Source organism: Globicephala melas, chromosome X, assembly GCF_963455315.2.
Source record: "Globicephala melas chromosome X, mGloMel1.2, whole genome shotgun sequence".
In the NCBI taxonomy this organism is placed as follows: domain Eukaryota; kingdom Metazoa; phylum Chordata; class Mammalia; order Artiodactyla; family Delphinidae; genus Globicephala; species Globicephala melas.
In genome coordinates, this window is record NC_083335.1 from 113,568,267 (window position 1) to 113,594,414 (window position 26,148).

At 41.4% G+C, this 26,148-nt stretch overlaps 1 protein-coding gene across 1 annotated transcript in view; it reads right to left on the bottom strand.

Annotated features, from left to right (window-relative positions):
- Positions 1-26,148, bottom strand: part of GRPR (gastrin releasing peptide receptor) — a 285,213-nt gene that overhangs the window by 233,857 nt on the left and 25,208 nt on the right. The window contains exon 3 of the mRNA XM_070044682.1: positions 6,511-6,559. The gene's annotated coding sequence lies outside the window, so the exon portion shown is untranslated. The remainder of the gene's footprint in view (positions 1-6,510; positions 6,560-26,148) is intronic.

Consider the following 26,148-nt stretch of genomic DNA (forward strand, 5'->3'; position numbering starts at 1 on the left):
CATATGAATTTGTAGAATCATATAATAAAAATGAATTTTTAAAAAAAATTACTGCTGTACATCTTTTATTTCCCCCTCAGATCTACTCTTTGTCCTGCTCCTTTCATTGAGTATCCTGGGAATTTGACTCATGTGGACCACACTAACAGTCTTAGTTGAATTGGCTATACAGCAGAGGTTGGAGTGAGAGAGAAAGACTTATTTTCACAACTCCAGTTGGGTGGTCCATAAAGCTCTCTCTCCTCTTGCCCTCCAGACCTAATGGCAATAATAATTCTAATGATCTATCCTCAGGTACTGCACTCTCCCTTACGATTTCCCTCCATTCTACCCACATCTTTAGAAATAGTCTCTTCATTAGAATTCTCTTTAAATTACATCATTTGAACGTGTCATGTACTTCCTCCCAGGACCCTGACTAACACAGAGCTTTAGCTACATCTGCATCTAGATTGACTAGAAAATAGATGATAATATTTTCTTAACTTTTAATAACAATAATAATTTATTATAACAATAACAATGTAAATAACACATACACACCTTCCTTCATTATAAATCTCTGGAATCATGGGGTTTTTTTAGGGTAGTTACAGGTTCACAGCAAATTTGAGAAGGAACAGAGATTTCCCATATTCCCCTGCCTTCCACACATGCACAGTCTCCCCCATTTTCAACACCCCCACCCGAGTTCATCACTTGTACATTTGTGACAAGTGATGAACCTATGTTGACATATCATAATCACCCAAAGTCCATAGTTTATATTACGGTTCACTCTTGGTGTTGTATATTCTTTGGGTTTGGACAAATGTATGACATGTACTCATCATTATGGTATCATACTGAGTATTCTCACTGCCCTAAAAATCCTGTGCTCTGCCTATTCATCCCTCCCTTACCCTGCCACCAACACCTGGCAGCCACTGATCTTTTTACTGTCTCCATAGTTTTGCCTTTTCAAGAATGTCACATAATTGGAATCATATAGTGTATAGTTCGTGTTGTTTCGAGGTCTTTTGTTCTAGTTACATACTCATAGAAAAATTAGAAAATAAAAAAATTAATCACCATAATTCCACAAGCCTGAGTCAATCGATATTGATATTTTGGTGTGGAAACCTAGAGCAAAGTAATAATTAGGCACTCCTTCAAATGGATATTCTTTAGTGATGCTCAGTGTTTATATAGAGAGGCAGTGTAGGGGAATGGCAGAGCATTAGGATGCTTGCTAGTTCCAGCCTCTCTTAATATTCCCAGTAATGCAAGTCCAGTCCCCAAATTCTACACTTCACTCAGCTCTACTCTGAGTTCACCATCTTCACCTCCAAGCAACTTTGCAAAGTGTTCCTTCCGATCATGCACAGTGCTGTGTGTAAGAGAAGTTCTGTCAGTATTCCATCTTGGCAACATTTCCGACGATGTTTTAGTGCTCCAATGATCTTTTACCCACCCCACTTCTTAGCCATTGGTACCCTGGGATAATGTCCATGCCTTTTTTTCCGCTTTGGCACCAAACTAAGCATGGTAGCAAGAGATCATTTCAACGTTGTCAGCAGCAGTGAAGGCAAACTAAAACACGATCTCCACTTTTCCAGCTAAAATGTCAGCTTATCTTGTTTTACAGTCACCTCCACAAAAGTTTCTCTGTGAAGGGTTCACAAAGAGATATTAATTTTGATCCACAGCTGATGTAAGGGGGAAAAATCAGTGTTTATATATAAATACTTTTAACTTGGATGGGTGAGATGGACTATAGATTAATGAAGCTCATCAACAGAACGCCCTCACTCATCTCCCTGTGGGGGGGGGGGGAAACTTGTGTAATCGAGGAGTCAAACTCACTGCTGTTTAACTTTATACTGTTATTGCTAAAAGCACAGGAGCAATGGTGACATCTTGTGTCAGGTTAAAAACTAACAGGATCTTAATTCCTTGTGGTGTCTACTGGGAGTACTTCAGAAGAGTCCCGACTAACACTCATGTGTATCTGCTCATTTTAGCTGCTGACCAAATAATAAAACAGGGGCATTGGTTTTTCAGGTGCAGAGATTACATCTTCAGGAATGATGGGGAAAACTCCACTTGGCATTTGACTGATCTAACTGCCACCTTAAGAACAAAGCAACCAGGAGTGCCAGTCTAGTTCTTCAACTCAGTCCTTACAGGTTGCCAGGATATCCTTGTAAAACACATGGGCTCTGGGCCCATCCACCATCATTCTGAAGCAGCCAGAGGAGAGCTGTGGAGCTCTGTAATGATTGCAATTAGTTATCTGACTGCTTCGAGCATTTTCTTCATTTCTTTGGCAAGCCTTTGAATGTCACATGACATGACTGGAACCTCTGGAGCCCAATAGATGCCATATCAAACACTGCTGGCAGCAGATGCCTGGGAAGCCAAATCTTTTTGTTTCGTGTGCTCTTTATGAGAGCAGTGGTTCTTAACCGTGGCCATACAAAATCACCTGGGGAGCTTATACAAATATCAATACCTGGATCCATTCCAGACCAATGAAATTAGAATTTCTGGGAGTTGAAGGCAGACATTTTTGAAAAGCCCCCAAGGTGATATTAGCATGCAGCTCTCACCTGGCTCTCCTGCCCTGTTAAACCAGCCACCACACTGTGAAGAAGCCCATGTCACACGGAGAGGCCATATGCATCCTTGTGTTTAAAGATCTAGGCCTTAGTGTAAATCTCTGATTATTTTTTCTTAGAAAACAGAAGACAACAACAAAAACTTCTTAGAATTACTGAGTCAGAGAGCATCCTTTAAAATACATATACTGATTACAAATCATTTAATTTTTAAATTTTCATAATTAAAATAATTTAATTATTTATTTTGAAAAATTTGTTGCCAAATAACTTTCCAGGAAGGTAGGTCTTTCCTCAGAATAGTCCTCTGTTCTTGCCATCTTCAATCCCTCTCCTCCCATTCTCCCTTAAATTCACATCAGTTATGCCTTTGACCCCATCACTCCACTGAAGCTGCTCTCCATTGTTCCAAGTTCACTAGTGATCTTCACATTGTTGAATTTATGGCTAAGTTTTCTCTTACTCTGACCTAGAAGCAACGTTTTGCACAGTGTATAATCCCTTCCTGATACACACTTCTTCACTTGGTCGCCAGGACCCACCCTCTTTTCGTTTTCTCATCTCACTGGTTGGATCTTCTCAGTCTCTTTGCTGGGTTTTTCTTCTTTCCCTGTAATGCTCCAGGGCCCAATCCTGGCTCCTTTTTTTCTTTATCTGCCACTCCCTGTATGATCTCAGCCTGTCTCAAGGCTTTAAATTCTACAAAATGCCTTTAACTCCTCCAAATATATCTCCAGCCCATACGTCTATCCAAACTCCAAGCATCTACATCTGACTGTGTACATCTCAAACTCAACATTTCCAAATCTTTTCCCCCCAAACCTTCTCTACCAGCAGCCTTCCCATCTCAGGTAATGGCAGTACATGTTTCAACTGCTCAGGCAAAAAATCTTGACACATTCTCAAGTCCCCTCATTTTCTGTCATTCCATATCCAATTCCTCAAGAAATCCTGATGGCTTTACCTTAAAAATATATCCACAATCTGATCTCCTCTTAACACCTCACTGGTACCACCCTGGTCCAAGCACCTGGCCTTTTGCCTGGCTAACTATAATACCCTCCAACAGGTTTCCCTGCCTAAACTTGTCCCTGCCACACACACACTCTAGCAGTCAGAGGGATGGGAACTTCTGTAACATGTGAGGGGGAGCAGAATACATGACCACCAAATATGCCTCTTTGGCATGTGAATTATTTTGTTGCAATTGATGGGATATAAGCCTCAACTGCCCAACTTGCTGTTGGGTCTCATATCTTTGGGGGTCCCACACATATGAAATTAAAATGTTTTCCTGTTAATTTGTCTTATGTCAATTAAATTGTTACACCAGCCAAAGAACCTAGGAGGGAAGAAGGGAGAATTTTTCCACCCCTACACATGTCAGATCATGTTGCTTTCTCTGCTCAAAATTCTCCAGTGACTCCCCTTTTCCTCCCACATCCACTGTCCCTTTTCCTGCTCCACATTTTTTTCTGTTGCTAGTGTCACTTCCTAACATGCTGTTTGGTTTGTCTACTTATTCTCTCTTTTGTTTATTGTCTGTCTCTCCCCACTAGCATATAAACTCCATTGGGGCAGGATCTCTGTTTTCATCACTCATATATCCCAAGCACCTAGAAGACTACCTGGAACAATGAAGGCATTCACTGCATGTCTGTTGAATAAACAAATGAATGAATGAAGGCTATTACTCTTTATCTTGAGACCGCTGTGATCTATAATGGGCATGTAGACAAGGTTTGTCTACCTGGCCCTCCGCTTCTTCATGCAAGGTGTATCATCCTCTAGTTTCTCTTCAGTTGTTCAGATACCCTCCACTCAGGACTCCTTTCTCTCACAGAGGTCTAGACTCCAAGATTAGGCCTTGTTCTTCTCCTGCCCCCATTCTGTCAGTCTCCTTCCTTCCATCTATGAATATTAGCAAGTAGTCAGCAGTCAAGCTTCCAATTCAAGTCATTCCAGTTAAACTAATTCATGAAGGTCTTTGTGCCTTCTTGTTCCCTTCTCCAAGTCCCCTCTCTGAGAGCCCAGGCTGAGGATGAGCCTAAACGTTAGCTAAATTCGCTAAATTCGCTGTATCCTTTAGTTCTTTAACATTATAATATGTTACTCCTTAGAATATTTGTATTTCAAAGATAAACGCTCCAAGAGGGCAATGCTTACTTGTTGACTAACTCATACGGTATCCTAAGCCTCCATTATTCAAGATTTGGAACATGAAAAAAAATGATTTTTGCAATAAGAAAAGACAAAGAGAGGTAGGTAGTCCTTTTGAGACAGGAGGGAGGGGGACAGGGCACAACCTTTGAAAAGAATGACATAGCCGTTGAGGATATGACAAAAACTGGTTAGAACCAATTAGGCCCAAGCTGGAGGAAGATTCGACTTCCTGTACACTTTGAGCCTCATTATATGCTCATTGTAATACATTAGCATATGCTAAATGACACACTCGCAGGTGCCATGACAGTTCCAAGGCTGACTATAAAGGGCAAAAAAGTGGGTGGTGGCCCAATCCCTGGAAATCCCCACCCCGTCTCCGAAATAGTTGGAATAATCTTCCCACTCGTTAGCCTATGAAATTACCCAGCCCATAAAAACTAACCACCTGTAAAACCGATAGCTAGTGGGAAGCAGCCACATAGCCCAGGGAGATCAGCTTTGTGACCACCTAGAGGGGTGGGATAGGGAAGGTGGGAGGGAGACACAAGAGGGAAGAGATAGGGGAATATATGTATATGTATAGCTGATTTCACTTGGTTGTAAAGCAGGAACTAACACACCACTGTAAAGCAATTATACTCCAATAAAGATGTTTTAAAAAAACCCAAAAAACTAACCACCACACACCTCTGGTGCTCTCACCTTCTGAGACTGATTGCATTCTGTCTATGGAATGTGTATCTCCCAGGGCCTCTCACCTTCTGAGATGGCCCTCACTCTGTCTATGGAGTGTGTATCTCCCTAAATAAACTGGCTTTCCCATTTAGTTATTGGGGCAGAGCCCCCTTATCTGCCCACTTGTATCCCTCACAAGCGTTCTATATTAATAAATCTACTTCTTGCCTATCACTTTGCCTCTTGCTGAGACATAAAGAACCAGAGCTTCAGTAAGTCCTGACACCGGGTGAGTGATTTTAATTTAAAGACAGTGGGTTCAACTCCCAATCTGAATTTTGGCTGGGTTGGAATCCCAGCCCGTGGGTTTAAGTTCCAATCCAAGTTTTGGCTGGGTTCGGGTCCCATCTGAGGTGCGATTGGGTTCGAGTCCCAATCTGAGACCAGGTGTGCGGTTTCACTTTCATTTATTGATTCATTCATCAAATATTGATTAGCAACTATTATGTACAGTCACTGTGCTAGGCACTGGGGACAGAGTGGAGAACAAGACAGACCAGGTCACACTCCCTTTGGAGCTCCAGTCCAATACCTGGATTTAAATGCTTTATGCAATGACTTTAACATTATTAACTAATTAACATTAATTCACATTAAATAACTTACATTTTTCTTCAGCGGAAAATGCATAATCTCCTTAACTATTAGAAACCACCGTGATGGGTTTTTGCTTCTTTGCCAGTCAAACAAAGCACAAAGGAATCTTATGCTACTAATGAACGGACTGTTAAAATAACCCACGAGATAGGTTTGGGAAGAAAAAGCTGATATCCTAAGCAAAGCCAAAACATTATATTACCATCAAGTCAACAAAGGACCTCGCTATTCCTCTATTCTGAGCCAGAACCATCCACAAAAGGATTAGAAATGGCACAAACCCAAATTGACCTCTTTCTATTCCATCTGTGTCATTTTTTTAGGCTAAGATCACAAGTCCCATTGGTCAGGCTGTGAGCCTCCTCTGTTCTTTGTTTTATAATGTGATGATTGGGCCTTTCACACGTCTTACCTGACATAATCAGTGAGCCATCATGTGAGGAAAGCATTGCGATCTCCACCTGGGGATTGGGAGAATAAAGTAATTAGCACAAGACTACCCCTGCTACAAGTGCTGATGCCAGTATTTTAAAACCCAAATCTGTCTGCCTCTTGAGCTTATTTTATTTTCACTGTGACAAAATGTCTCGGATCATAAGTTTTGTGAAATTGAAATAAATATCTTTCTAGTTCTGGTGTCAGAATGGAAGGGACTCTTCTCTGTTCAGACAAGAACCAAGAGGGGACTTAACTGGTTCTTGAAGTTAACAGCAGTGGAAATAAGCATCAGTGACAACAGAGCATGGGCAAATCATTTATATTTTTTCCTGCATCTAAGTTTCTTTAGGTGATAAATGGGAATAATAAAATAGAAAAAGCTCGAAGGAACACTATACAAATCAATCTAGTGTTTATGACAATTTGACAAAAGAACACTAAAAATTCTTATTATTATATTTCTCATCTATGTTAACAAGACTATTATTAAAAAAGAAAACACCTGGAAACAATAAACAACCAAAATGTTCATAGATAGTACTATGGATAAATGAACTGTGGTATGCTCACCAAATGGAACATAGGAACAGTAGTAAAAATGAATGAACTTCAGCTACAGACAACAACATGGATGAAATGATGAATGTTAAAAACTTGAGAGAAAAAACACTACATATGTTATGATGCCATTTTGATACAGCTCAAAAACAAGCAAAACTAAACAAACTGTTTAGGAATGCATCTATATACGGTAAAAGTGTTTTGTTTTTAATGAATGGGAATGCAAAATTTAGAAGAGCAGTTATTTTTGCAGGAGAAGTAGAAATCAATGGAGGAGAGCCCAGATATTAATGTTCTAGGCCCTGTGTGTCTATATTTTAATATTTCTCACAACTTACATATATATTATATACTACATTTATTATTTTTGCATACATAAAATATTATGTAATACAAATTTAAGTTAAAAATATATTTTCTGTCATAATATTGTGAAACCAATTTTTTTTTAATTTTTAAAAAAATTTATTTTATTTTTGGCTGTGTTGGGTCTTCGTTGCTGCGCACGGGCTTTTCTCTGGTTGCAGGGAGCGGGGGCTACTCTTCTTTGTGGTGTGCGGGCTTCTCATTGCGGTGGCGTCTCTTGTTGCAGAGCACAGGCTCTAGGCACGCAGGCTTCAGTAGTTGTGGCACACGGGCTCAGTAGTTGTGGCTCGCAGGCTCTAGAGTGCAGGCTCAGTAGTTGTGGCACACAGGCTTAGTTGCTCTGCGGCATGTGGGATCTTCCCGGACCAGGGCTCAAACCCGTGTTCCCTGCTGATTCTTAACCACTGCGCCACCAGGGAAGCCCTGAAATTAATTCTTAAAAGATCTTAAGACCAATCTAGTTTCCTTGAAAAGTTAAAAATTTGTAAAAATTGAGAAATAGGGATCAAGTGAAGTCTGAATTCTGGTGCAAAGGACTCACAATGCATTTCTCCAGCTAGCCTTTGGAGAAGCCCTTATCAGCTGATACAGCAGTTTCCTGAAACAAAGGATCATCCTTCCAACCCAACTCCAAACATCTTAGAATTACTGAACTGGCTCATGTTAGCCAGCCAGCTCCCTTCCACCAGATAAGACCATTTGACATATTATGTAAACACTTTTAGAGTTTATCTTATTCACCACAACAACTCTTCAGTCTGACACACTGGGCAGTCATTTTTTCAAAGACTGGGAAAATAATGACTGTTATCAGCAACTTCACATCATTCTTTGTGTCCTTGATGCTACAAGGAAAGAGTTCATGAGAGAACTCAGAAGTGCTGGAAAGGCCTTTTGGGGCCTGGATTTATAAGGTGGTTTTCCTTCTGCGTATAATTCCCTGCACTTTTTGGTCTGTTTCTAAGGAGAAATAAAATGACTTGGCTTTTAACCCCTCTTATCCTCATGTCTGTCTTACAGGACAGGTTAAAGGGGAGAGGAGTGGCGGGGGTGGGGGCGCGGGGAGGAGGAAGGAGAAGTGGAGAGGGAGGAAGGGAAGGAAGAGGAGAGCATGTGACAGGGGAGGGGACGTGGGGAGGAGAGAGGGAGGGGAGGGAGAGAGGAGAAAGTGACTTAGTCTGAGAAACCACATTTCCACATGCTATGCTAGATTATTTCCACATGGGTCATCTCATTTACTTCTCCTGACAACCTTGTGAGGTAAGTCAGGAAACTTGAAACTCAGTAAAGATAGAAGCCTTAAAGTGACAAAGCCAGTAAGTGATGGGATTTAACTCCAGATCTTTCTGACTCTGAAGCCAAACTCCTTCTAAGTGCCCACCTGTGGGAATTGGAATTTCAGAACAAGGTAAAGCACCAGGGGGCAGAGGCCTGGAGCACAGCAATAAGATGGGAACCCCAAATATGTGCACATCAAAAATTTCGTCTCACTAAAAAGAAGAATATTTGATCATTCTTGGACTAGTTTTGCTAGCAATTTCATTGAACACAAGGTAGACAAAAAAATGGGACAGACAATTCTTAACAGCTGAGAACTGGTTAAACAGAAGTGTGAAGAACCTTTGAAGAAAGAGACAGCATTATCTAAAAATCCAAAAGGCGAGGAAGGTAAAACTGGATGTAGACTTTAAAGAAACACATTTCTACTGATTCACAGAAAAGACAGAATCACAGAAGAGATAGTATCAGGGGACTCAAATTCAAGCTAGAAGCTCTAAAAATACAGTTCTGTATATGTAATAAGAATACTGTAATACCACAAGTCTGAAGTGAAGAAAGAATTAAAGAAACAAATTTTGCTATGAGCTCAGATGTTTAAAAGGTTAAGAAATGGTCACACAACCTCTTCCAATTCACTGTGACTCCAGCGAGGATTTCGGGCATCGAGAACAAAGTGAAGGTAGCACAGTCCTTGCAGTCAAAGTTCCAAATTGGAGGGCTGAAGGGCCCTCCTAGTTCTCTCTTGTGCTCCCCGCCAGAGTGCCTCAGTCATAGTTTGAGAGATTCCCATGGCAGTTATGAAAAGGTCCAGCAGAAAGAAATGGGAGACGGCAGCTCAGTGGTCACTGGTGTCTAGGTCTTAAGTCAAAAGAGAAAAGGGAGTTCTTGACTTTTCTACATGACCCAACGCAGGTAAGCAGTTAGGGATGCAGAATATGCTAGGGAAAGGACTATGCTTTTACCATCCAGGGTCCTGCTACGAAACAAACAGCAGGGGAGCAGAACAGGTTACCCCACAATGTGCCACTTTGGCGTGTGAACTGTTTTGAGCTGGAGGCAATCAAGACCCAGTAGATTCAAGACAAACTTTTACCTCTCCCTTAACTACCTAAAAGAATTTAAATAGGGGGCCTGGCCCAGAAAGAGAGCTACTACCAGAGATAACTTTTTATCTGAACGACCTATCTGTATGGCAGAGCAAACATCTGCCCTTCTTATCATCCTGTGAATTACACCCCTCCCCTTTTATCAACGGTTTTTTTTTTTTTTTTTTTGCCATACCTCTTGGCTTGCGGGATCTTAGTTCCCGGATCAGGGATTGAACACGGGTCCTCCACAATGAAAGCACAGAGTCCTAACCACTGGACTGCCAGGGAATTCCCGGCCCCCCTCCCCTTTGAAGCCTCAGGCTCCTATCCCGTTCCTTAGCTTGGGATGGGCTATAAGCCTCAATTGCCTGACTTACCCTTGGGTCTCATTTTTTATATGGTGCTCCCTTTACGTACAAAATTAAATTTGTTTTTCTCCTGTTAGTCTGTCATATGTCAATTTGATTCTTAGACCAGCCAAAGAACCTAGAAGGGAAGAAAGGAAAATTTTTCCATCCCTACAGCCATGGGGTAAGTGAGAGGGTTTAATGAAGAACTCTCTACGGCAACGTTAAGGTAAACCAAAAAGAAATGGTGCAGTGTCATGGTGTGAGCAACTCCCTGAAAACTGAGCTCTGGGAGAAGGGCGCCCAGGCACAAAAGCCATCATCAATGCAAGAAGGTAGCTAATGACAATCCATAAGGAGGGAAGGCGTGAGTCAGAATATATCACCCATCTCTCTCTACTACCCTCCTCCAATGTCCTGCTTGTGCTTCCCATTGCCAGAGGGTAAATGAGCCCAGTGATGAGGGCCACATAGCAAGGCAAAGAAGCATGGGGAGTAAACCCAGAGGGGCAAACAGAGTAGCCAACGCAATCATTCAAAAATTATGAGTATATGCAAAGATTTAGCTACAAGGAAATTCATCACAGCGTTTGTAAAAGCAAAAATATGGAAATGACCTAAATATTACATAGAGAAAATAATTATGTTACCCACATGAGGGCAGAGACAATCTTGCCTATTTTTGTATATAAAGTGCAGCAATTGGAATAATGCCTTGCATAGAAAATATTCCTTAAACATTAAAAATGCTAGTGTAGGGATATATTTATGGACATGGAAAGATGTTCATAATTCAATATTAAAAAACAGGTTACAAAATAATGTGGTAATGATCCCATTTTGTTTGATAGCTAGCTACATAGATAGATACGGGATGCAGGTTTGGAAAAACATACAAGGAGATGGTTATAATAATTAACGATGCTCTGAGGGAGATTGTGTTTCGTTTTGTTTGATTTGTTTTTATGCTTCATTTTCTGATATTCCTGTAATGAATACAAATTACTTTTATAATAAGAAAATACAGCTTTTTTCAGTTTTATTTATAAAACAGTGTTCATTTTCCTGGTGTTTTCCTTTCCCTTCCCTGTGTCATCTCTTGCTCCATAACCTTGAGAGTGGCAGCAGATGGCTAGGCAGGCATGTAGATCGAGGGGAAGGGAGGGAATCCCACCATATGGGAGTCATGACTCACAGCTTTCCCAGCTTGCGGAGCACCGAGGACCAAAATACAGAAGAGTGGTAGGGGCCTAGGAAAACCTCCTGTTCCCAAGGCTTAAACCCTAGGAAGCTGAGAATTATAGTACATGCTGAAGATGACTAAAAAGTATTTTTAAGCTGCATTGGAAGCAAGATGAACAAGCTGGGAAGAGCATCACTGCTAAGGAAAGATGTCACATTACCAGAGAGCAGGGAAAGGAAGCAGTCAACTCCAATTTTGCTTTCATGTCAACCATAAATAAGGCTTTCTTCTCCTTTTCTCTTTCTTGGCCATCGTCATCATCACCGTCACCATCGACACCCCCATTATTCTTGTAACCTCCTCCAAAATCACTACCATTATCATCGTCCCCATTCCAGATAGTAAACTTCCTAAGAGCAGTAAAATATGCCTTATGCTTATATATACACTGGAACATTTAGCACATGATTCTACATAGGATAAACACAAATTGAATTGACAAGGATGAGGGCACTCTTATCAAGTAAGCAGAAAACGTGACACTGGTAGGAAGACTTGATATACTGCATGAAAATCTTATAAACTTTAGTGAGCCAGTATCGCAAAGGGCCAGAACTTTTTAATCACGTACGCTCCCCCCAGTATATTTACATGTGTTTAGTTATAAATCTTATACATGGTCTACCTTATTAAATATTTACATATAAAATAAAAATTTTAATGAAACCGGTAATATTTGTTTTCCACATCCCAGTGGATCATTTTGGGGTTTACACACCCCGCATAGGAGACCACTGTCTTAGACAACAGAATCAGAATCAAAAGTTTCTGAAGCAAATCTATGATGGTGGCTGTAACCAATAACAGGAGATTAAATATAGATGAAGGTCAAATGTTGCATCTGAGTTCCCAAATTGTGCCCAAGTTGAGGAATTTAATATGCAAGGACACTCTTGTAATACTAAGACATCACCACCAGACGACTTCTAGGTCTAGTAATTGAAGATGGGTGGACTGAGCAATAAGCAGCATTTAAAGAAAAGCCAACCTTGACAATTAATCAAATGCACCAGATGGTGCCCCACTCTCGCTACTATCACTATTTAACATTGCTGTATTAAATTAGTGTGTTTTCTTTCTAGGGATTTCTTGAAACAAAATAAGGTTTCAGAGGATAGGAGCAATATGTGCCTGCTTCCATCACTTTTGGAAACTGCTTTGATACCAAGCAACCAGAAATTCTCATTTACCTGGGAGAGCCCTGCTTTTCATCCCTTTGGGACCAGCATCCCAGCTCTGGGTTGCTGGTTATTAACTGCAGCAGGAGGAGGCATCCTTACGAGTTCATCAGCGAGCGTGGTTTCCTTGAACAACTCCACCCAAATCTGAACGCTTATGTCATAACTTCAGGTCAAGTTATAGAAACTCTGTAGAAACTGCCACCCCCCAAAAGTGGGGTTGGGGCAACCAGAGTGTGTTCTGGGTAGAATAACCTTTGGGCCACAGTGGCTTTGTATAAGGTTATGGTAGGACAGAGTAGAGCGAACAAAGGCTTTGGAGTCAGACAGATCTGGGATGGAATCCATCCACACTGCCTGTGTGACAATGGGCAATCTACTGAACTTCTCTGTCACAGTTGGTAAAATGCCGTAAGATTTTCTAGGCTTATTGTGAGCGCTGGAAAGAATATTTATAGAGCATCAGGCACAGGATCCAAGCTCTCCATTCACTCAGCCATGCCTGTGGATGTGAATACCTGAGGCACTTATTTAAAATACAGATATTTCTCCCCTAGAGTTTCAGATGTCACAAGCCCAGAGTGAACAAAGGATAAACCAGGGTGAATATTCCATAATTCCCTGCCTCGAGAGGAAACTTTATGTTTTAAGAAGTCCCCCTCATCCCCCAGGTGATTATTATTGTCAAACAAGCTTAGGAATGCCCTCACCAACAGTTATTTACCATTGTTGTGCCCACTGCTGTGTCACTGCTATTTTGTTCCTTCTTGCCACCCCGCAGCACTACTCCAGTGTGCCGTCGTTATGGACTCTGCCTACTTTCTTCCACCAAGGAAAATTCCCTGCATTTTCTACTCCACTTCCCTCCTCCCGCCCTCACTCCTCAGTCAACCTACTCTCTGCCATCTGTCGAGTTGGAAAGGTGTGAGTGGATGGATTCACGTGAAGGCTTTGAACTGAAAATGACTTACTTAGTTACGCAGGCCAGGGAGTTTTTCATAATAAGCGGCTTAAACTCGAGAGATTCATCCTAAATAATAGCAGTACTGGCCCGGCGGCAGACGTTTTGAGAAGAAGGATCTCTCAATTCCTGCCATGGCCTACTTGCTGATTCATCTGTATGTATGTAAGAATCACTGGAGAGCTCGTTAAAATGCAGATTCTGTTATTAGATACTGGATCTAAGGTGGGGCCCCAGACTTTGCATTTCTAACAAGCTCCTGGGTAAGCCGATGCTGGTGGTCTAAGGACATTCTGAATGTCAAGGGGTGGGTAATGGTGAAGAAAAGACCTACATCCCCAAAGGCTTGCAAATATACCAACACCTAGAGACTAATGTGATCATGAAAGTCTAGAGTCTCTTAACTTAGGTAAGCACCAAGAGATAGGCCTCTTACCCATACACACACACAACCCACAAACAACAAGTCAGAACTTTTCAACACCTTCAACAACTTAAAAATCATTACTTTCCACGAGGGAACATTTCCGCAGAGAAATGACAACTAAGAGCTCCAAAGTTTATTGTAAAAGCATTTTATGCAGTTATTTTCAAAATTACATCTCAACATTCATAAAAGGTAAATAGAGGTAAATGTGTTTGTTTTACACATGACAGACAATACAAGAGCACCAAGATAACTGTTGAAAGAGCCAGCCCTCCTGGAACAAAGAAATTTCCATTCACCTGTGTGGCACAGTCAGCTCCACAAACGTAAGTAAAAGGTTTTCAACATGTTCAGCTGGCTTCTGCTGTTAACCTCCTGGAGGAAGTTAAAGCACAATGTGAAACAATAAAATACTGAATGTGAGAGCTGGGGACAATGGAGCACAGTCCTGGTGTTCTGGAATTTGAGCAGTAACCCATTTGTAAACCTCGAAGGTTTCTGCAAAGCGGCCACAGGCTGATCTAAAAGGTCACACGGTGCAAACTCCTTAACTGCGATCGTCTTTCGAGAAGACAAGCTCCACCTTGGGTGTGTGAGAGTGATGCTTCTAAGGACACTGACATCCATACAAACATATCATTTGACTCTGAAGCTCCATACATTATCTTTTTTTAAATTAAATAATTAATTGATTGATTTTTGACTGCGTTGTGTCTCGCTGCTGCACGGGGGCTTTCTCTAGTTGCAGCGAGCAGGAGCTACTCTTCGTTGCGGTGCGCAGGCTTCTCTTGTTGTGCAGCACGGGTTCTAGGCGCACGGGCTTCAGTAGTTGTGGCGTGTGGGCTCAGTAGTTGTGGCTCACGGGCTCGAGAGCACAGGCTCAGTAGTTGTAGCGCATGCGCTTAGTTGCTCCTTGGCATGTGGGATCTTCCCGGAACGGGGCTCAAACCCATGTACCCTGCATTGGCAGACAGATTCTTAACCACTGCGCCACCAGGGAAGTCCCCATACATTATCTTGAAAAGCCAGCTTTGGCACTTGCGCAGATCCAAAGCCTCTTCCTAGGGCAGCTGGAACTTTCTAGATCAACATGAAAATGTTGGTTTACAACCTGTTTAAAACGGCCACCACTTACAAGAGGACCCCGGCTATGCCCCTGATCTGGAGCCCGTATTGCCCCTTCCGCAGAAAGCTTTCCTCTTCTCCCCGGAAACCTGGATTTTTAGCCTGCAGCTGCTGAGCTACCAGGCGGAGAAAAACAACATCAAGCAATGTCAGGCAGAAATTTTCACTGTGTCTGCAGTTCTGGTGGTACTGGTGGGAAGATAATACTATGTCAACCTTATACAGGGATAATCTTCTTTGTATGCTCCCACTCATTAGATTTTAACCTCTAGTGACTTTCTGAACTAAAAAAGACAAAGGAGGAGTAGCCTCTTTGCTGTTTAGGTTGGGACAAAATGGGATAATTGTATAGTTTACCTCTGGTACTAAATGCATGACTCAGATTTATTTTTCTTTTGTGTTTTAGTTTTTGGTTGACCTATAACACACATACAGATAAGTGCACAAATCATTATGTATGAACAGCTCAGCAAGTATTCACAAACTGATCACATCCTTTGAATCAGCACCCAAACAGGAACTGGAGCACTGGAGCAACCCAGAAGTCCCCTTTGTGCCCTCTTTCGGTCACTATATCCTCCTCCTCCCCAGGAATGGCTATCCTGACTTTTAATACTCTAGTTTGGTGTATTTTCGAACTTTAAATAAAATTCTAAAAACTGACTTATTTTTGAAACATGAAATTAAAAGGTAATAATATTAATACCAAATTTGTTTAAGTTGGTTGTTTTCATGGTAATCTGAGAGTCCGAAAATTAAAGTGTCTCCTTTAGTCCAATCCAATTGCTATGGACTGGACTGTATCCCCCCAAATTCATATGTTGAAGTCCTAACAACCAAACTGACTGTATTTATAGATAGGGCTTTTAGAAGATAATTACGGTTAAATGAGGTCATAAGGGTAGAGCTCTGTATAGGACTGTGGCCTTATAAGAAGGGGAAGATCTCTTTCCCTTTCCCCTGTTAGAATACAGCAAGAAAACTACAAAAGGTTACCATCAACAAGCCAGGAAGAGAGGGCTCACAAGGCTCCGAATCACCCGGCACCTTGATCTTGGACTTCCCACCCTCCAGAACTGTGAGAAATTAATTATTATTGTTTAAGCCACCCAGTCTGTGATGTTTTGTTATGGCAGTCTGACCTAATACATCCATTTTCCTAAAAATGTATTTCACTTTTTTTAGTAAGTTTATCATTGAAGACCAGCCTCTACATTTCAAATTAATGCATTTTTTTTTTTTTTTAGTTTTAAGAGAAGTTGGCACACAAAATTAAATTGCTACTGCCCAGTAAGAAAACAAGGATTTATTAGATAAACATAAGGAGATCTATAGGCTAAGTGCTGGGGTGCAAAGACAAAAAGGCAAGATCTCTCTCGTCTAGGAAATTCACACTTTACTTGGGAAATTCAATCATTCCAAGCCAACGGCAGATATTAATGGCATCGCTGACATAGGTTTAGGTGCCCTGACTTTGAAGTAATGTAATAAAACCCTGTCCTTGCCACCACCTTTGAAATCAGGGTGGTAGCTGCAGTGCCTCACACTAAAAGTAGACATCCAACACATGTTGTTGATTAAAGAGGTGGCTGGAGGACTCTGAAGTGTAGCTGGAGCAAGAGAGGTGCCAAGAGGTGGCTCTCTTTAATTAACACTCTGTTGGGAAGAATCAGGCTCCCGGTGGAATCACCCATAGTACCCAAAGGGAGTGCAGTGATCCTATTTGCAAGCCAGTGTGACGAGAAGTGTTTCCACTGAGTCATATTTTCAAAAGCCATCATTTTCCCCTCCTGTAAACAAATGCCAATTAATGTGTAGGATGCGACTTTCTTAGAGTCGAATAAAAGTAACACAGCAACCAGGTGGTCTGCAATGTGCCACTTGTGCTTTTTATTTACAAACCTATTGCATGCCACTTGTGTCGTCAAAGAAACAAGAAATAATTAGAAAGGTAGACTAATAGGGAAAATAAGATGTTTGTGATATCTGGGTCCTCCTCATAGCTCAAAAGGCACTGTTTGTTATACTGCATCCAAATATAAAACAAATGATCTGTCTCCAACATAAACTATTTAGACTGAACACCAGCCAAATGAAAGCAGCTGCCACTAGATTAAGAAGTCATTTTCTCAGCCAACTCAGATTAAAAAAGAAATATTTTATGAACATATTTCTTCAACTCAAGCAGATTTTTATTATTCTGTGTTTCAGCTGCACATAAAAATAAAAACAGCATCTCCTGGCATGACCATTTGTCAGAAATTTAATTTCAGATAAACAGATGGTGCTAAACTAAAAATATTAGTAGGGTATCATCTGTAAAATTCAAATCATTTTAGTATGTGTTGTCTTTAGTCTTTTTTTTAAACAAAGAAGTTTCTTTTTCTAAATTGATCACACCAAAATATAGCTCATATTCATTTTCAAGGATCTTGAACAAGGGTCTCTTATGTCCCCATCTCTAGGGGCTCTTGACAAGAAATAAACTTAGAATATACTGTTCCTTCTTCACTTCACTGCCTGGAGATAAATCTGGATAAAATTTTAAAGGCTACAAATTGAAGTTAGAATTCTCTTTACTGGTTGATTTACTTGCTATTCAAGACTTGGGCACATTTTGTGCAGCTGGGGGTCCAAGTTCTACACGACCAATGTCAGTGAAATGAAAGGAAACAGATAAAGGAGAAAAGGACTGGCACAGCAAACAGCTGAAAGACGACTTTCCCAACTTCCATTAGTTATTAAAACAAAAAATTAAAACAGTCCCTCCAACGGCTCAGTGAAAGTTCTACCCCAGGACCAATAGGCACAGCAACTCTGGGGACCAACCAAAGCTCTCACTGATTCGAAGCATAGATTGGATTAGAGTGCATTTCATTATGTACAGTCTTACTGCACAGCACATATCAGGTCGAACCGCGTGAAACTGCCAATAGTCAACCAGTTTTGACCAACATATATTTCAACCTAATATGGAGACTGCTTCCAAAGACCACTTCATTTCTAACCCTACCCATAGTACAAATCAAGAACATTATTCAATATGTACCAAGTCGTATAGGAGGTGCTTGGCCATTTTTGGCTGCTTCCTTGCCCTTAGAAACCAATTCTTTTCCTCACTGGTCTAATCATATCTAATTCTCTAACACAACAGAGCTTTTTCACCAAGGCTGTGGACACCTTTGGAGTTTGTGCATAGGCTTCAGGGTGTCAGTGAAAACTTAGATATCGTATACATAATTGCGTGTGCATTTTGGAGTCGGGATTGGGCAAGAGAAGTGAGTCCACAATATTTACCAGCTTTAAGAGAAGTGAGTCGGTCAAAATTGTTAGGTAGCTGCTCAAAAATCCTGCCTTGTCCCTGAAAACTCTAGCTTATGTTGATCTCACTCTGGAAGCAGTTCTGAAAGACTTAATGTACTTAAACATAAATTGGCTCACATGCTACTTGCTGGTTTGAAAAATAAATGTCTTCTCTTACAGATCAGATAGAAAGTTCCAAGAGGCATAGTTCTTTTATGCCTCTTGTATCTCCCCTTAGTTTCTAGCACAAGGGTTTAATCTTACAGGTTAATTAAGGTTTTTTGTTAACAAGTAACATGTATCATTGCTCCTTAAAATTATTAAAAAATTGAGTTTTCTAGTGAAAATTCATCTACCAACACATACTTCTACATTTCTATAGTTTACATTTGGACTTGCTTATTGTTCACAGGAATTATTTTATTTGTAAAAATAACAATAAAAATATATAAAAAATCATTATTCAGAAAAACATAATTAAGAGTGCAAATCTGATATCAAAAGTCGATTGCAATACACGGTAAAGTATGTAAAAATTTGAGTCTATTCCTGCTGCCACCAGCATCCATAATTATCAGTTAGCTGGTTCAGATAAATAAACGGCTGTGATATTGTTTTTCTGAGAAATAGAAGAAGGCCAAGCCCTATTTGGAAATACATTGGCAGCCTTAAAAGGATTTAAAATACATATATATATATAATTTTCCTGGATTTACACTACCTTAGATGAGTGATTCTTTAAGGCAAGTTTTCTCAAGCTTGGTACTACTGGCATTTTGGACCAGACACTTGTTTGTGGTGGGGCTGTCCTGTGCACTGTAGGGTATTTAACAGCATCCCTGGCCTCTACCCATGAAATGCCAGTGGTAAGCCCTCCTCCAGTTAGGACAACAGAATATATCTCCACTTACTGCTAAATGTTGGGAGGGGGCAAAATCACCCACAGTTAGGACTTCAGAAGATTTCCTTAAGGTTTTTACTCAGTAGCCAACCTACCCCATGTGTTTCTCCTTACCTAATGAAGAGGAGAGCCTCGCTAGAAATAATAAGGTTTTTCCTCAAAGGTTTTGGGTTAGGGTTGCCGGATTTAGCAATTAAAAATAGAAGATGCCCAGTTAAATTTGAATTTGGATAACAACGAATAAGTTTTTAGTATACATATGTCCCAAATATTGCATAGTGTTTAATCTGGCAACCTTATTCCCAGTGAAGTACTAATATAAATAAATTGCTAGTTCCTGACAGGGGAAAAACAGTATTAAATAGTTACTGTGACTCTTTTCTACTCCAATGCTGTATTAAAGTGATGGGAACTAGGTTGTGTTGCAAATAAGTCGTTTAGTCGTTGTTTTTGTTGTTGTTGTCCTTTAAAAAAAAAGGATAACATACCTCACAGTCAGCGAGTGACAGTGAAAACAGCACATACTTTGGAACCAGGCAGCTTTGAGTTGGAACTTGACAATGTCATTTTTGAAGGTGTGACCTTCGACAAGTTAACTTCTGAGTCTTCACTTCCTCTTTTACGAAAAAAAAGTCCGGGGTGGGTGAGGGGATTATAATTCTGTTACTGAGTAGTTGTGTGAGTGTATGATGAAGTGAGGTAGCTTTTTAAAGATGAAGTGAATATACATAATGTTGCTGGCACTGGGCACTCCCTGGATGTGTGGGGCTGATGACCTAGGACTCTAGGAGGCTGTGGACCGGATGTTCTTCTGGCGCTGCACCTACCCCAGATGTAACCGCACAGGCTCCAGGCAGCACCTGCCCAGGGCAAAAGAGGAAGCCGAGGTTGCCCCGCATAGCCACCCATCACACCTGACCCATAATAGCTCAACGACCCACTGGAGCGGGGTCCCGTGAATAGGGCTGGGAGCAACACTGAGCAGACAGGTGTGCAAAACCGAGAAAAAGAGAACCACAGCCTGACATTTGTAGGGCTATGGGCTATGGTGTTCAACTCCTAAAATGCTCTTCTCAAAAGAGCGTTTCACTCAAATTTTCCCCCTTGCAATTGGTCTGACAATGTAGAAAATATATTGAGCTTTTTTTTTTTTTTTAAAGATACTTCCCTATATCTCTATTTCTTCATCTGCAAAAGGAAGGGGTGGGGCAAGTGAACTCTAACATTCATTCCAAGTTTGAAAAATTATGTGATTCCTCCCTCCAAAGGCCCAGCTGAAGTCTCGGCTCCTCCTGAAGGGTTCTGCTCTGAAAATCCTGCCAGCACTAACCTCTCTCCCTTAGCTTTTACTGTCTCTACCATTCATTAAAGCAAACAATCTATCACAAGCTACTTCATATTTTAAAAGATTATATTATCTATATAATGTACACAGAATAATAAAACAAATATCTATGTATCCACTGCTCAATCTAAGAAATAATGTTACCAATGTTTTCAAGGCCCCATCTGCATCCCTTTCACTCCCAGCAGTAACCACTACCTTGAATTTTGTTAATTACGTATCCCCTTTTTACTACTCCCTTGCTTTTCTTAATAATATTACAACATATATATCTATCCCTAAAGAATATTTGTTTAGAGTTGCTTGCTTCTGAATGTTATATCTGTGTTTTCATACTTTATATTCTATATTCTGTGACTTCTTTTACTCACTAGTATATTTGTGAGACAGCCATGTTGATGGGTGAAATTGTAGTTCAACCATGATCACTGCTCTACCATATTCTATTCTGTGAATATATTACCATTTACTTATTCATTATTCTGTCAGTGGACTATTGGGTTGTTTTCAGTTTGATGCTGTTTTGAATAATGCTGTGGTGGCCATTTTTTTCATGTTTCTTGGTGCACACAGACCAGGGTTTCTTTAGAGTATAGCAATAAGGCCATGGGGTAGGTGTATCTTGTCTTTTCTAGATGATGCCAAACTGTTTTCCAAAGGGGTTTACCAAGTCACATCCTCACCAGCAGCCTATCAGTTCTCCTTGCTGCATGTCTTCCACACTGGGTATTGTGAGAGCAAAAAAATTATTTTCTCTGCTTACAGTGGGCAAAGAGACCATTCTCCCACCCACCCCTTTTCTTAGAGTACTTCGGAAAACTTAGGGACAGAGTGAATCTGAGCGCTTACTCTAACCTTTTGAACAGAGATAAATCTCTCTAGGGATTAATCCGAGTCTCCAGGTTTTTTTTGTTTTTTTTGTTTTTTTTTGCGGTACGTGGGCCTCTCACTGTTGTGGCCTCTCCCGTTGCGGAGCACAGGCTCTGGACGCACAGGCTCAGCGGCCATGGCTCACGGGCCCAGCCGCTCTGCGGCATGTGGGATCCTCCCGGACCAGGGCACGAACTCGTGTCCCCTGCATCGGCAGGTGGACTCTCAACCACTGCGCCACCAGGGAAGCCCCGAGTCTCCAGTTTTTACAACAGAGTTATCTCCAAGGCCAGGACCAAACAGTCTCTAGATGTGTAAATAGGTGTACCTCCGGAATTAGCTAAGGGCTCTCTTGAGGGGTGGGTAGGAGACTTTCAGAAGGCACAGTCCTTTGTCTCTCTCGGAGATAAGAGAAGTCATTGTTCTTTCTTCTGATGTGCTCTTTAAATTACATGAGATTTTGTCCTAACTTGTCGTCTCTTGCCTGGACCACCTGTGTCATGTGTTTTCTCTCTTCTATACTGGTACGGAGGTGATCTTGCTGGCAGGATTGTTTTGTTTCTCCAACATATTATTCTTCCATCCATTATTAAAATAATTAAAAAATTTTTGGAATAAATTTAGATTTGCAGAAAAATTATAAAGATAGCATAGAGAGTTCCCATGCACCCCTGATTTCCACTCATTGGAAATTTTTATTTAGTTTAATATCTAGTATCTTGTATTGCTTGCATATCATGTATATTATACATATATTATATTATATATTTGCTTACATGTATTTTTGTCTCTATAAGGGTCTGGGCAAGGTGTTGCTCTATGTTTCAGTACTTACTATAAGACCTTAGCTATGAGAGGAAAGGCCCTAGCTGAATTTGAAGGCAGAGGTGGGAGAGGGCCAAACTGTTCCCCTAAGAAAATGAAAGGAACTTCCAATATTTGTCTCCTGAGAGGAACAAAGCAGAGAAGGGGAAGAAGAGGAGAGCTTAACAAGGACACAAGCTGATACAGAGCTGCAGAGGGGGCCAAGGAATTGTTTTAATAGGATATCGAATGTTAATTTTAAGTTGTGTCCACTGTAAAGCAGGGATGCACAAAATACACATTTCAGCCACATGCCTAATGGCCCGAGCAAGGCCAGAAACAAATATTCTATCCTAGAATGAACTTCCATACATAAAATTTTATTTTAAAATATTACAGGGCTTCCCTGGTGGCGCAGTGGTTGAGAGTCCGCCTGCCGATGCAGGGGACACGGGTTCGTGTCCCGCTCCGGGAAGATCCCACATGCCGTGGAGCGGCTGGGCCCGTGAGCCATGGCCGCTGAGCCTGCGCGTCCGGAGCCTGTGCTCCGCAACGGGAGAGGCCACAACAGTGAGAGGCTCGCGTACCGCAAAAAAAAAAAAAAAAAAAATTACAATTTTATTATTAAAAGCTATCATAGTCATTTTTTAAAGTGTGAGGGTTTACTGTAGTTACAGAAATATCTGGGCTCAGACAGCTGCTGGCCTGCTCTTTCAACCACTGCACCACCGTCTGTAATTTTGTACCAAATGGATATTCACTTTCAAGTGAAGTCAGAACGGGCACACCGTGTTTTTGGCCAGCACCGCCAGCATGGAGTTCTGCCCCTGGTGATGCTGTCACCGATTTAATTAAGTTTCTTTCCTAATAGTAACTGACCAAGGTAAAAATTTACCTCTTTAAGTCCAACGTTAGGTCGATGGTGATAGTGCAATTTCACTGAAGCAGGGTCACCAACCGAGCTTTGTGCACAGTTTAAATAAGATAAGTTCTGAATATTTTCAGGAGCAGCCTTAAGATTGTTTTTCTTGCTCTGGTTTTTTATTCCTAATATGTGTACAGCACTTACAATGCTTCACATGCTCACAGGAGATAAATTTGTCCTCAAACCTTGGACGTGGAAATGTGGCATTGGAGCAAATAATTGGCTTTCAAGATGACAAAACTATCTCTGAATCTCCACCTGCATCTCAGCTTTCATTGAATTCACACCAATTTCAGCATCTTCACTGGAGAAAAATGATGGAGGTATCTCTCCGTCAGGTCATGGAGAAAATACTTGCAGCTTCAAGGCACATCAGTCTGGTTAACTGCTTCAGTAACTTTCAGCAAATAACTACCTTCTCTGCAAATAACCACTGGCTGCTAATAAGCCCTGCTATGTTGGTAACGTTACCTGCAAAATACAGAATTAAGGTTCCTTTGTCCAAGTAACATTTTTTAAAAATTCGTTAATGCTGCTTTTATATCTTGTTTGGCTTGCAGTTTGGAAAGCACCTTGCACACTGTTAGGGGAGGAGTTCTTATTTATTAAAAGCAACAATGAGTTAAATTAATACTTCCTCAACTTTAGTGATGCCCAAGGATTCTGATTTGGTAATTTGGGGTAGGACCCAAGAATTCACATTTCTAATGAGTTCCCAGGAGATGCAGCTGCTGGTGAGGGGCCCACACTTGGAACAGCTCTGAGTTAAATCATGACCTTGTCCCCACCCACTGTCTTCAGCTGGGGGTCTGGTTTGCTGCAGGGGTGTCCGTCTGCTTTTCTTATTTTGCCAGTTTCTAAGCTTCTTTCCAAGGAAACCATTCAGTCCTCTATTTTTTTTTAACAGCTTCATTGAGATTTAATTCACATACCATATAATTCATCCACTTAAAGTGTACAATCCAACGGTTTTTAGTATATCCACAAAGTTATGCAACCATCATCATAATTTTAGAATATCTGCATCACCTCCAAAAGAAACTCTATATTCTTTAACTCTCATCTCCAACTCCCCCCAGCCCATGGCAACCACTAATCTACCTAATGTCTCTATGAATGTGCCCATTCTAGCCATGCCACAGAAACAGAACCATACAGTCACCCTCTGTACTTAAGTGTTTTCTTGTCAGCAACACAGCAATATTTGTCACGACTAAACATGATTAGAAAAACAACTCCGTCGGGCACCATTCTTTAAGAGATGAGGCCCTGGGGACTTCCCTGGTGGTCCAGTGGTTAAGACTCCGTGCTTTCAATGCAGGGGGCCCGGGTTCGATCCCTGGTCAGGGAACTAGATCCCGCACGCATGCCACAACTAAGATCCCACATGCCACAACTAAGACCCGGCACAGCCAAATAAATAAATAAATATTTTTTTAAAAAAGAGAGAGAGATGAGGCCCTTGCGTTCAGGCCCTTCTTCCTGAACGGTTATTTGGATTTTGAAGGTTTACTGCTGTGGTGGGATCTACTTATCTTACGTGGCCACCACCCCACCTTGTGAGAACGACTCATTCTTTCTCTTGGAGGATTCATCTTCACTGCTCCAACTGTGTGGTTTTAATGCCACTGCTAGTCATAATACCCTCCTCCCAGCTCCCATCACCCCGCCTCCTTAACCCATGTTATGGACTGAATTGAATGTTTGTGTCTGCCCAAAATTCATATGTTGAAACACTAACCCCCAATGTGAGGGCATTAGGAGGCAGGGGCTTTCAGAGGTGATTAAGCCATGAGGTGGAGCCCTCATGAATGCGATTAGTGCTCTCATAGTAGACGAGAGAGCTTGCTTCCTCTCTCTGCTCTGCACTACGTAAGGACACAGCAAGAAGGTAGCCATCTGTAAAGCAGAAAGAAGGCTCTCACCAGAACCCGACCATGACGGCACCCCAATCTCAGACCTCCCAGCCTTTAGAACTGTGAGAAATAAATGTTGCTTGAGCCACCCAGTATATAATATTGTTATAGCTGCTTGAGCTAAGACAACTCAATTCATAGGGGAGGGTACATGACCCAAGCTTGCTCTGTCAGAGGCCTTCCCTGGACATTTTCAAATCAATCCTAAGGGAAGGGAACTGTGCTGGGAGGGTATGAGCCCTTGGGCTGCCAACAACCAGTTTCAACATCCTGGCTGAGATGGGGAGGGAGTCAGAATCTTGAGGAGAGGGGGATCCAATCTTGTCCCAGAGGTTCCCAGGGCCACCGTGGTTCTTCTTGCTTCCGTAAGACTTGGTTTGTTCGTTCAGCCTCTATTCTAGAAGTATGGAATGGACCCCAGTCAGGCCTGAAGGCTCAGACCTAGAAACTCGTGGTAAATTCACCTTTAATGTCACCAGTCTCATGGCAAATGAGGGATGTACCTACTTCTTATATCTTCTATCCTCTTATATCTCTGTGTCTACTTCTTATATCTGGTGAGCAGGCAAGCAGGTACCCAGGCTCTCTCCAGTATGATTGAAAGGGACTAAGAGAGTAAAAAGACCCCAAGAGAAGAGAAGAGCAAAGTTCTCACTCTGTGCTCACTGTCCTTAAAGGGATCTTGGAGGAATCAGGATGCGAGCTGCGTCGTCTCCTGCTTTGTGAGGCTGTTGGGTGCAGCTCAGTTTCTGTATCTTTTGACATCAGAGGAAACATATTCCCTTAACTGTGTCTATGGGCATCTTTCCACCAATCACATCACTGTCTCACTGAGACTCACTGTGCGATGAATTATCCCAAGATCCTTCCAATAAATCCCTTCTAATCTAAAGTCCTTTTTGTTTGCTTTACCACCTGTTTTGAAAAGTTCCAACTATACAACTACTGATGCTAAGAAATTTAGTCATCAC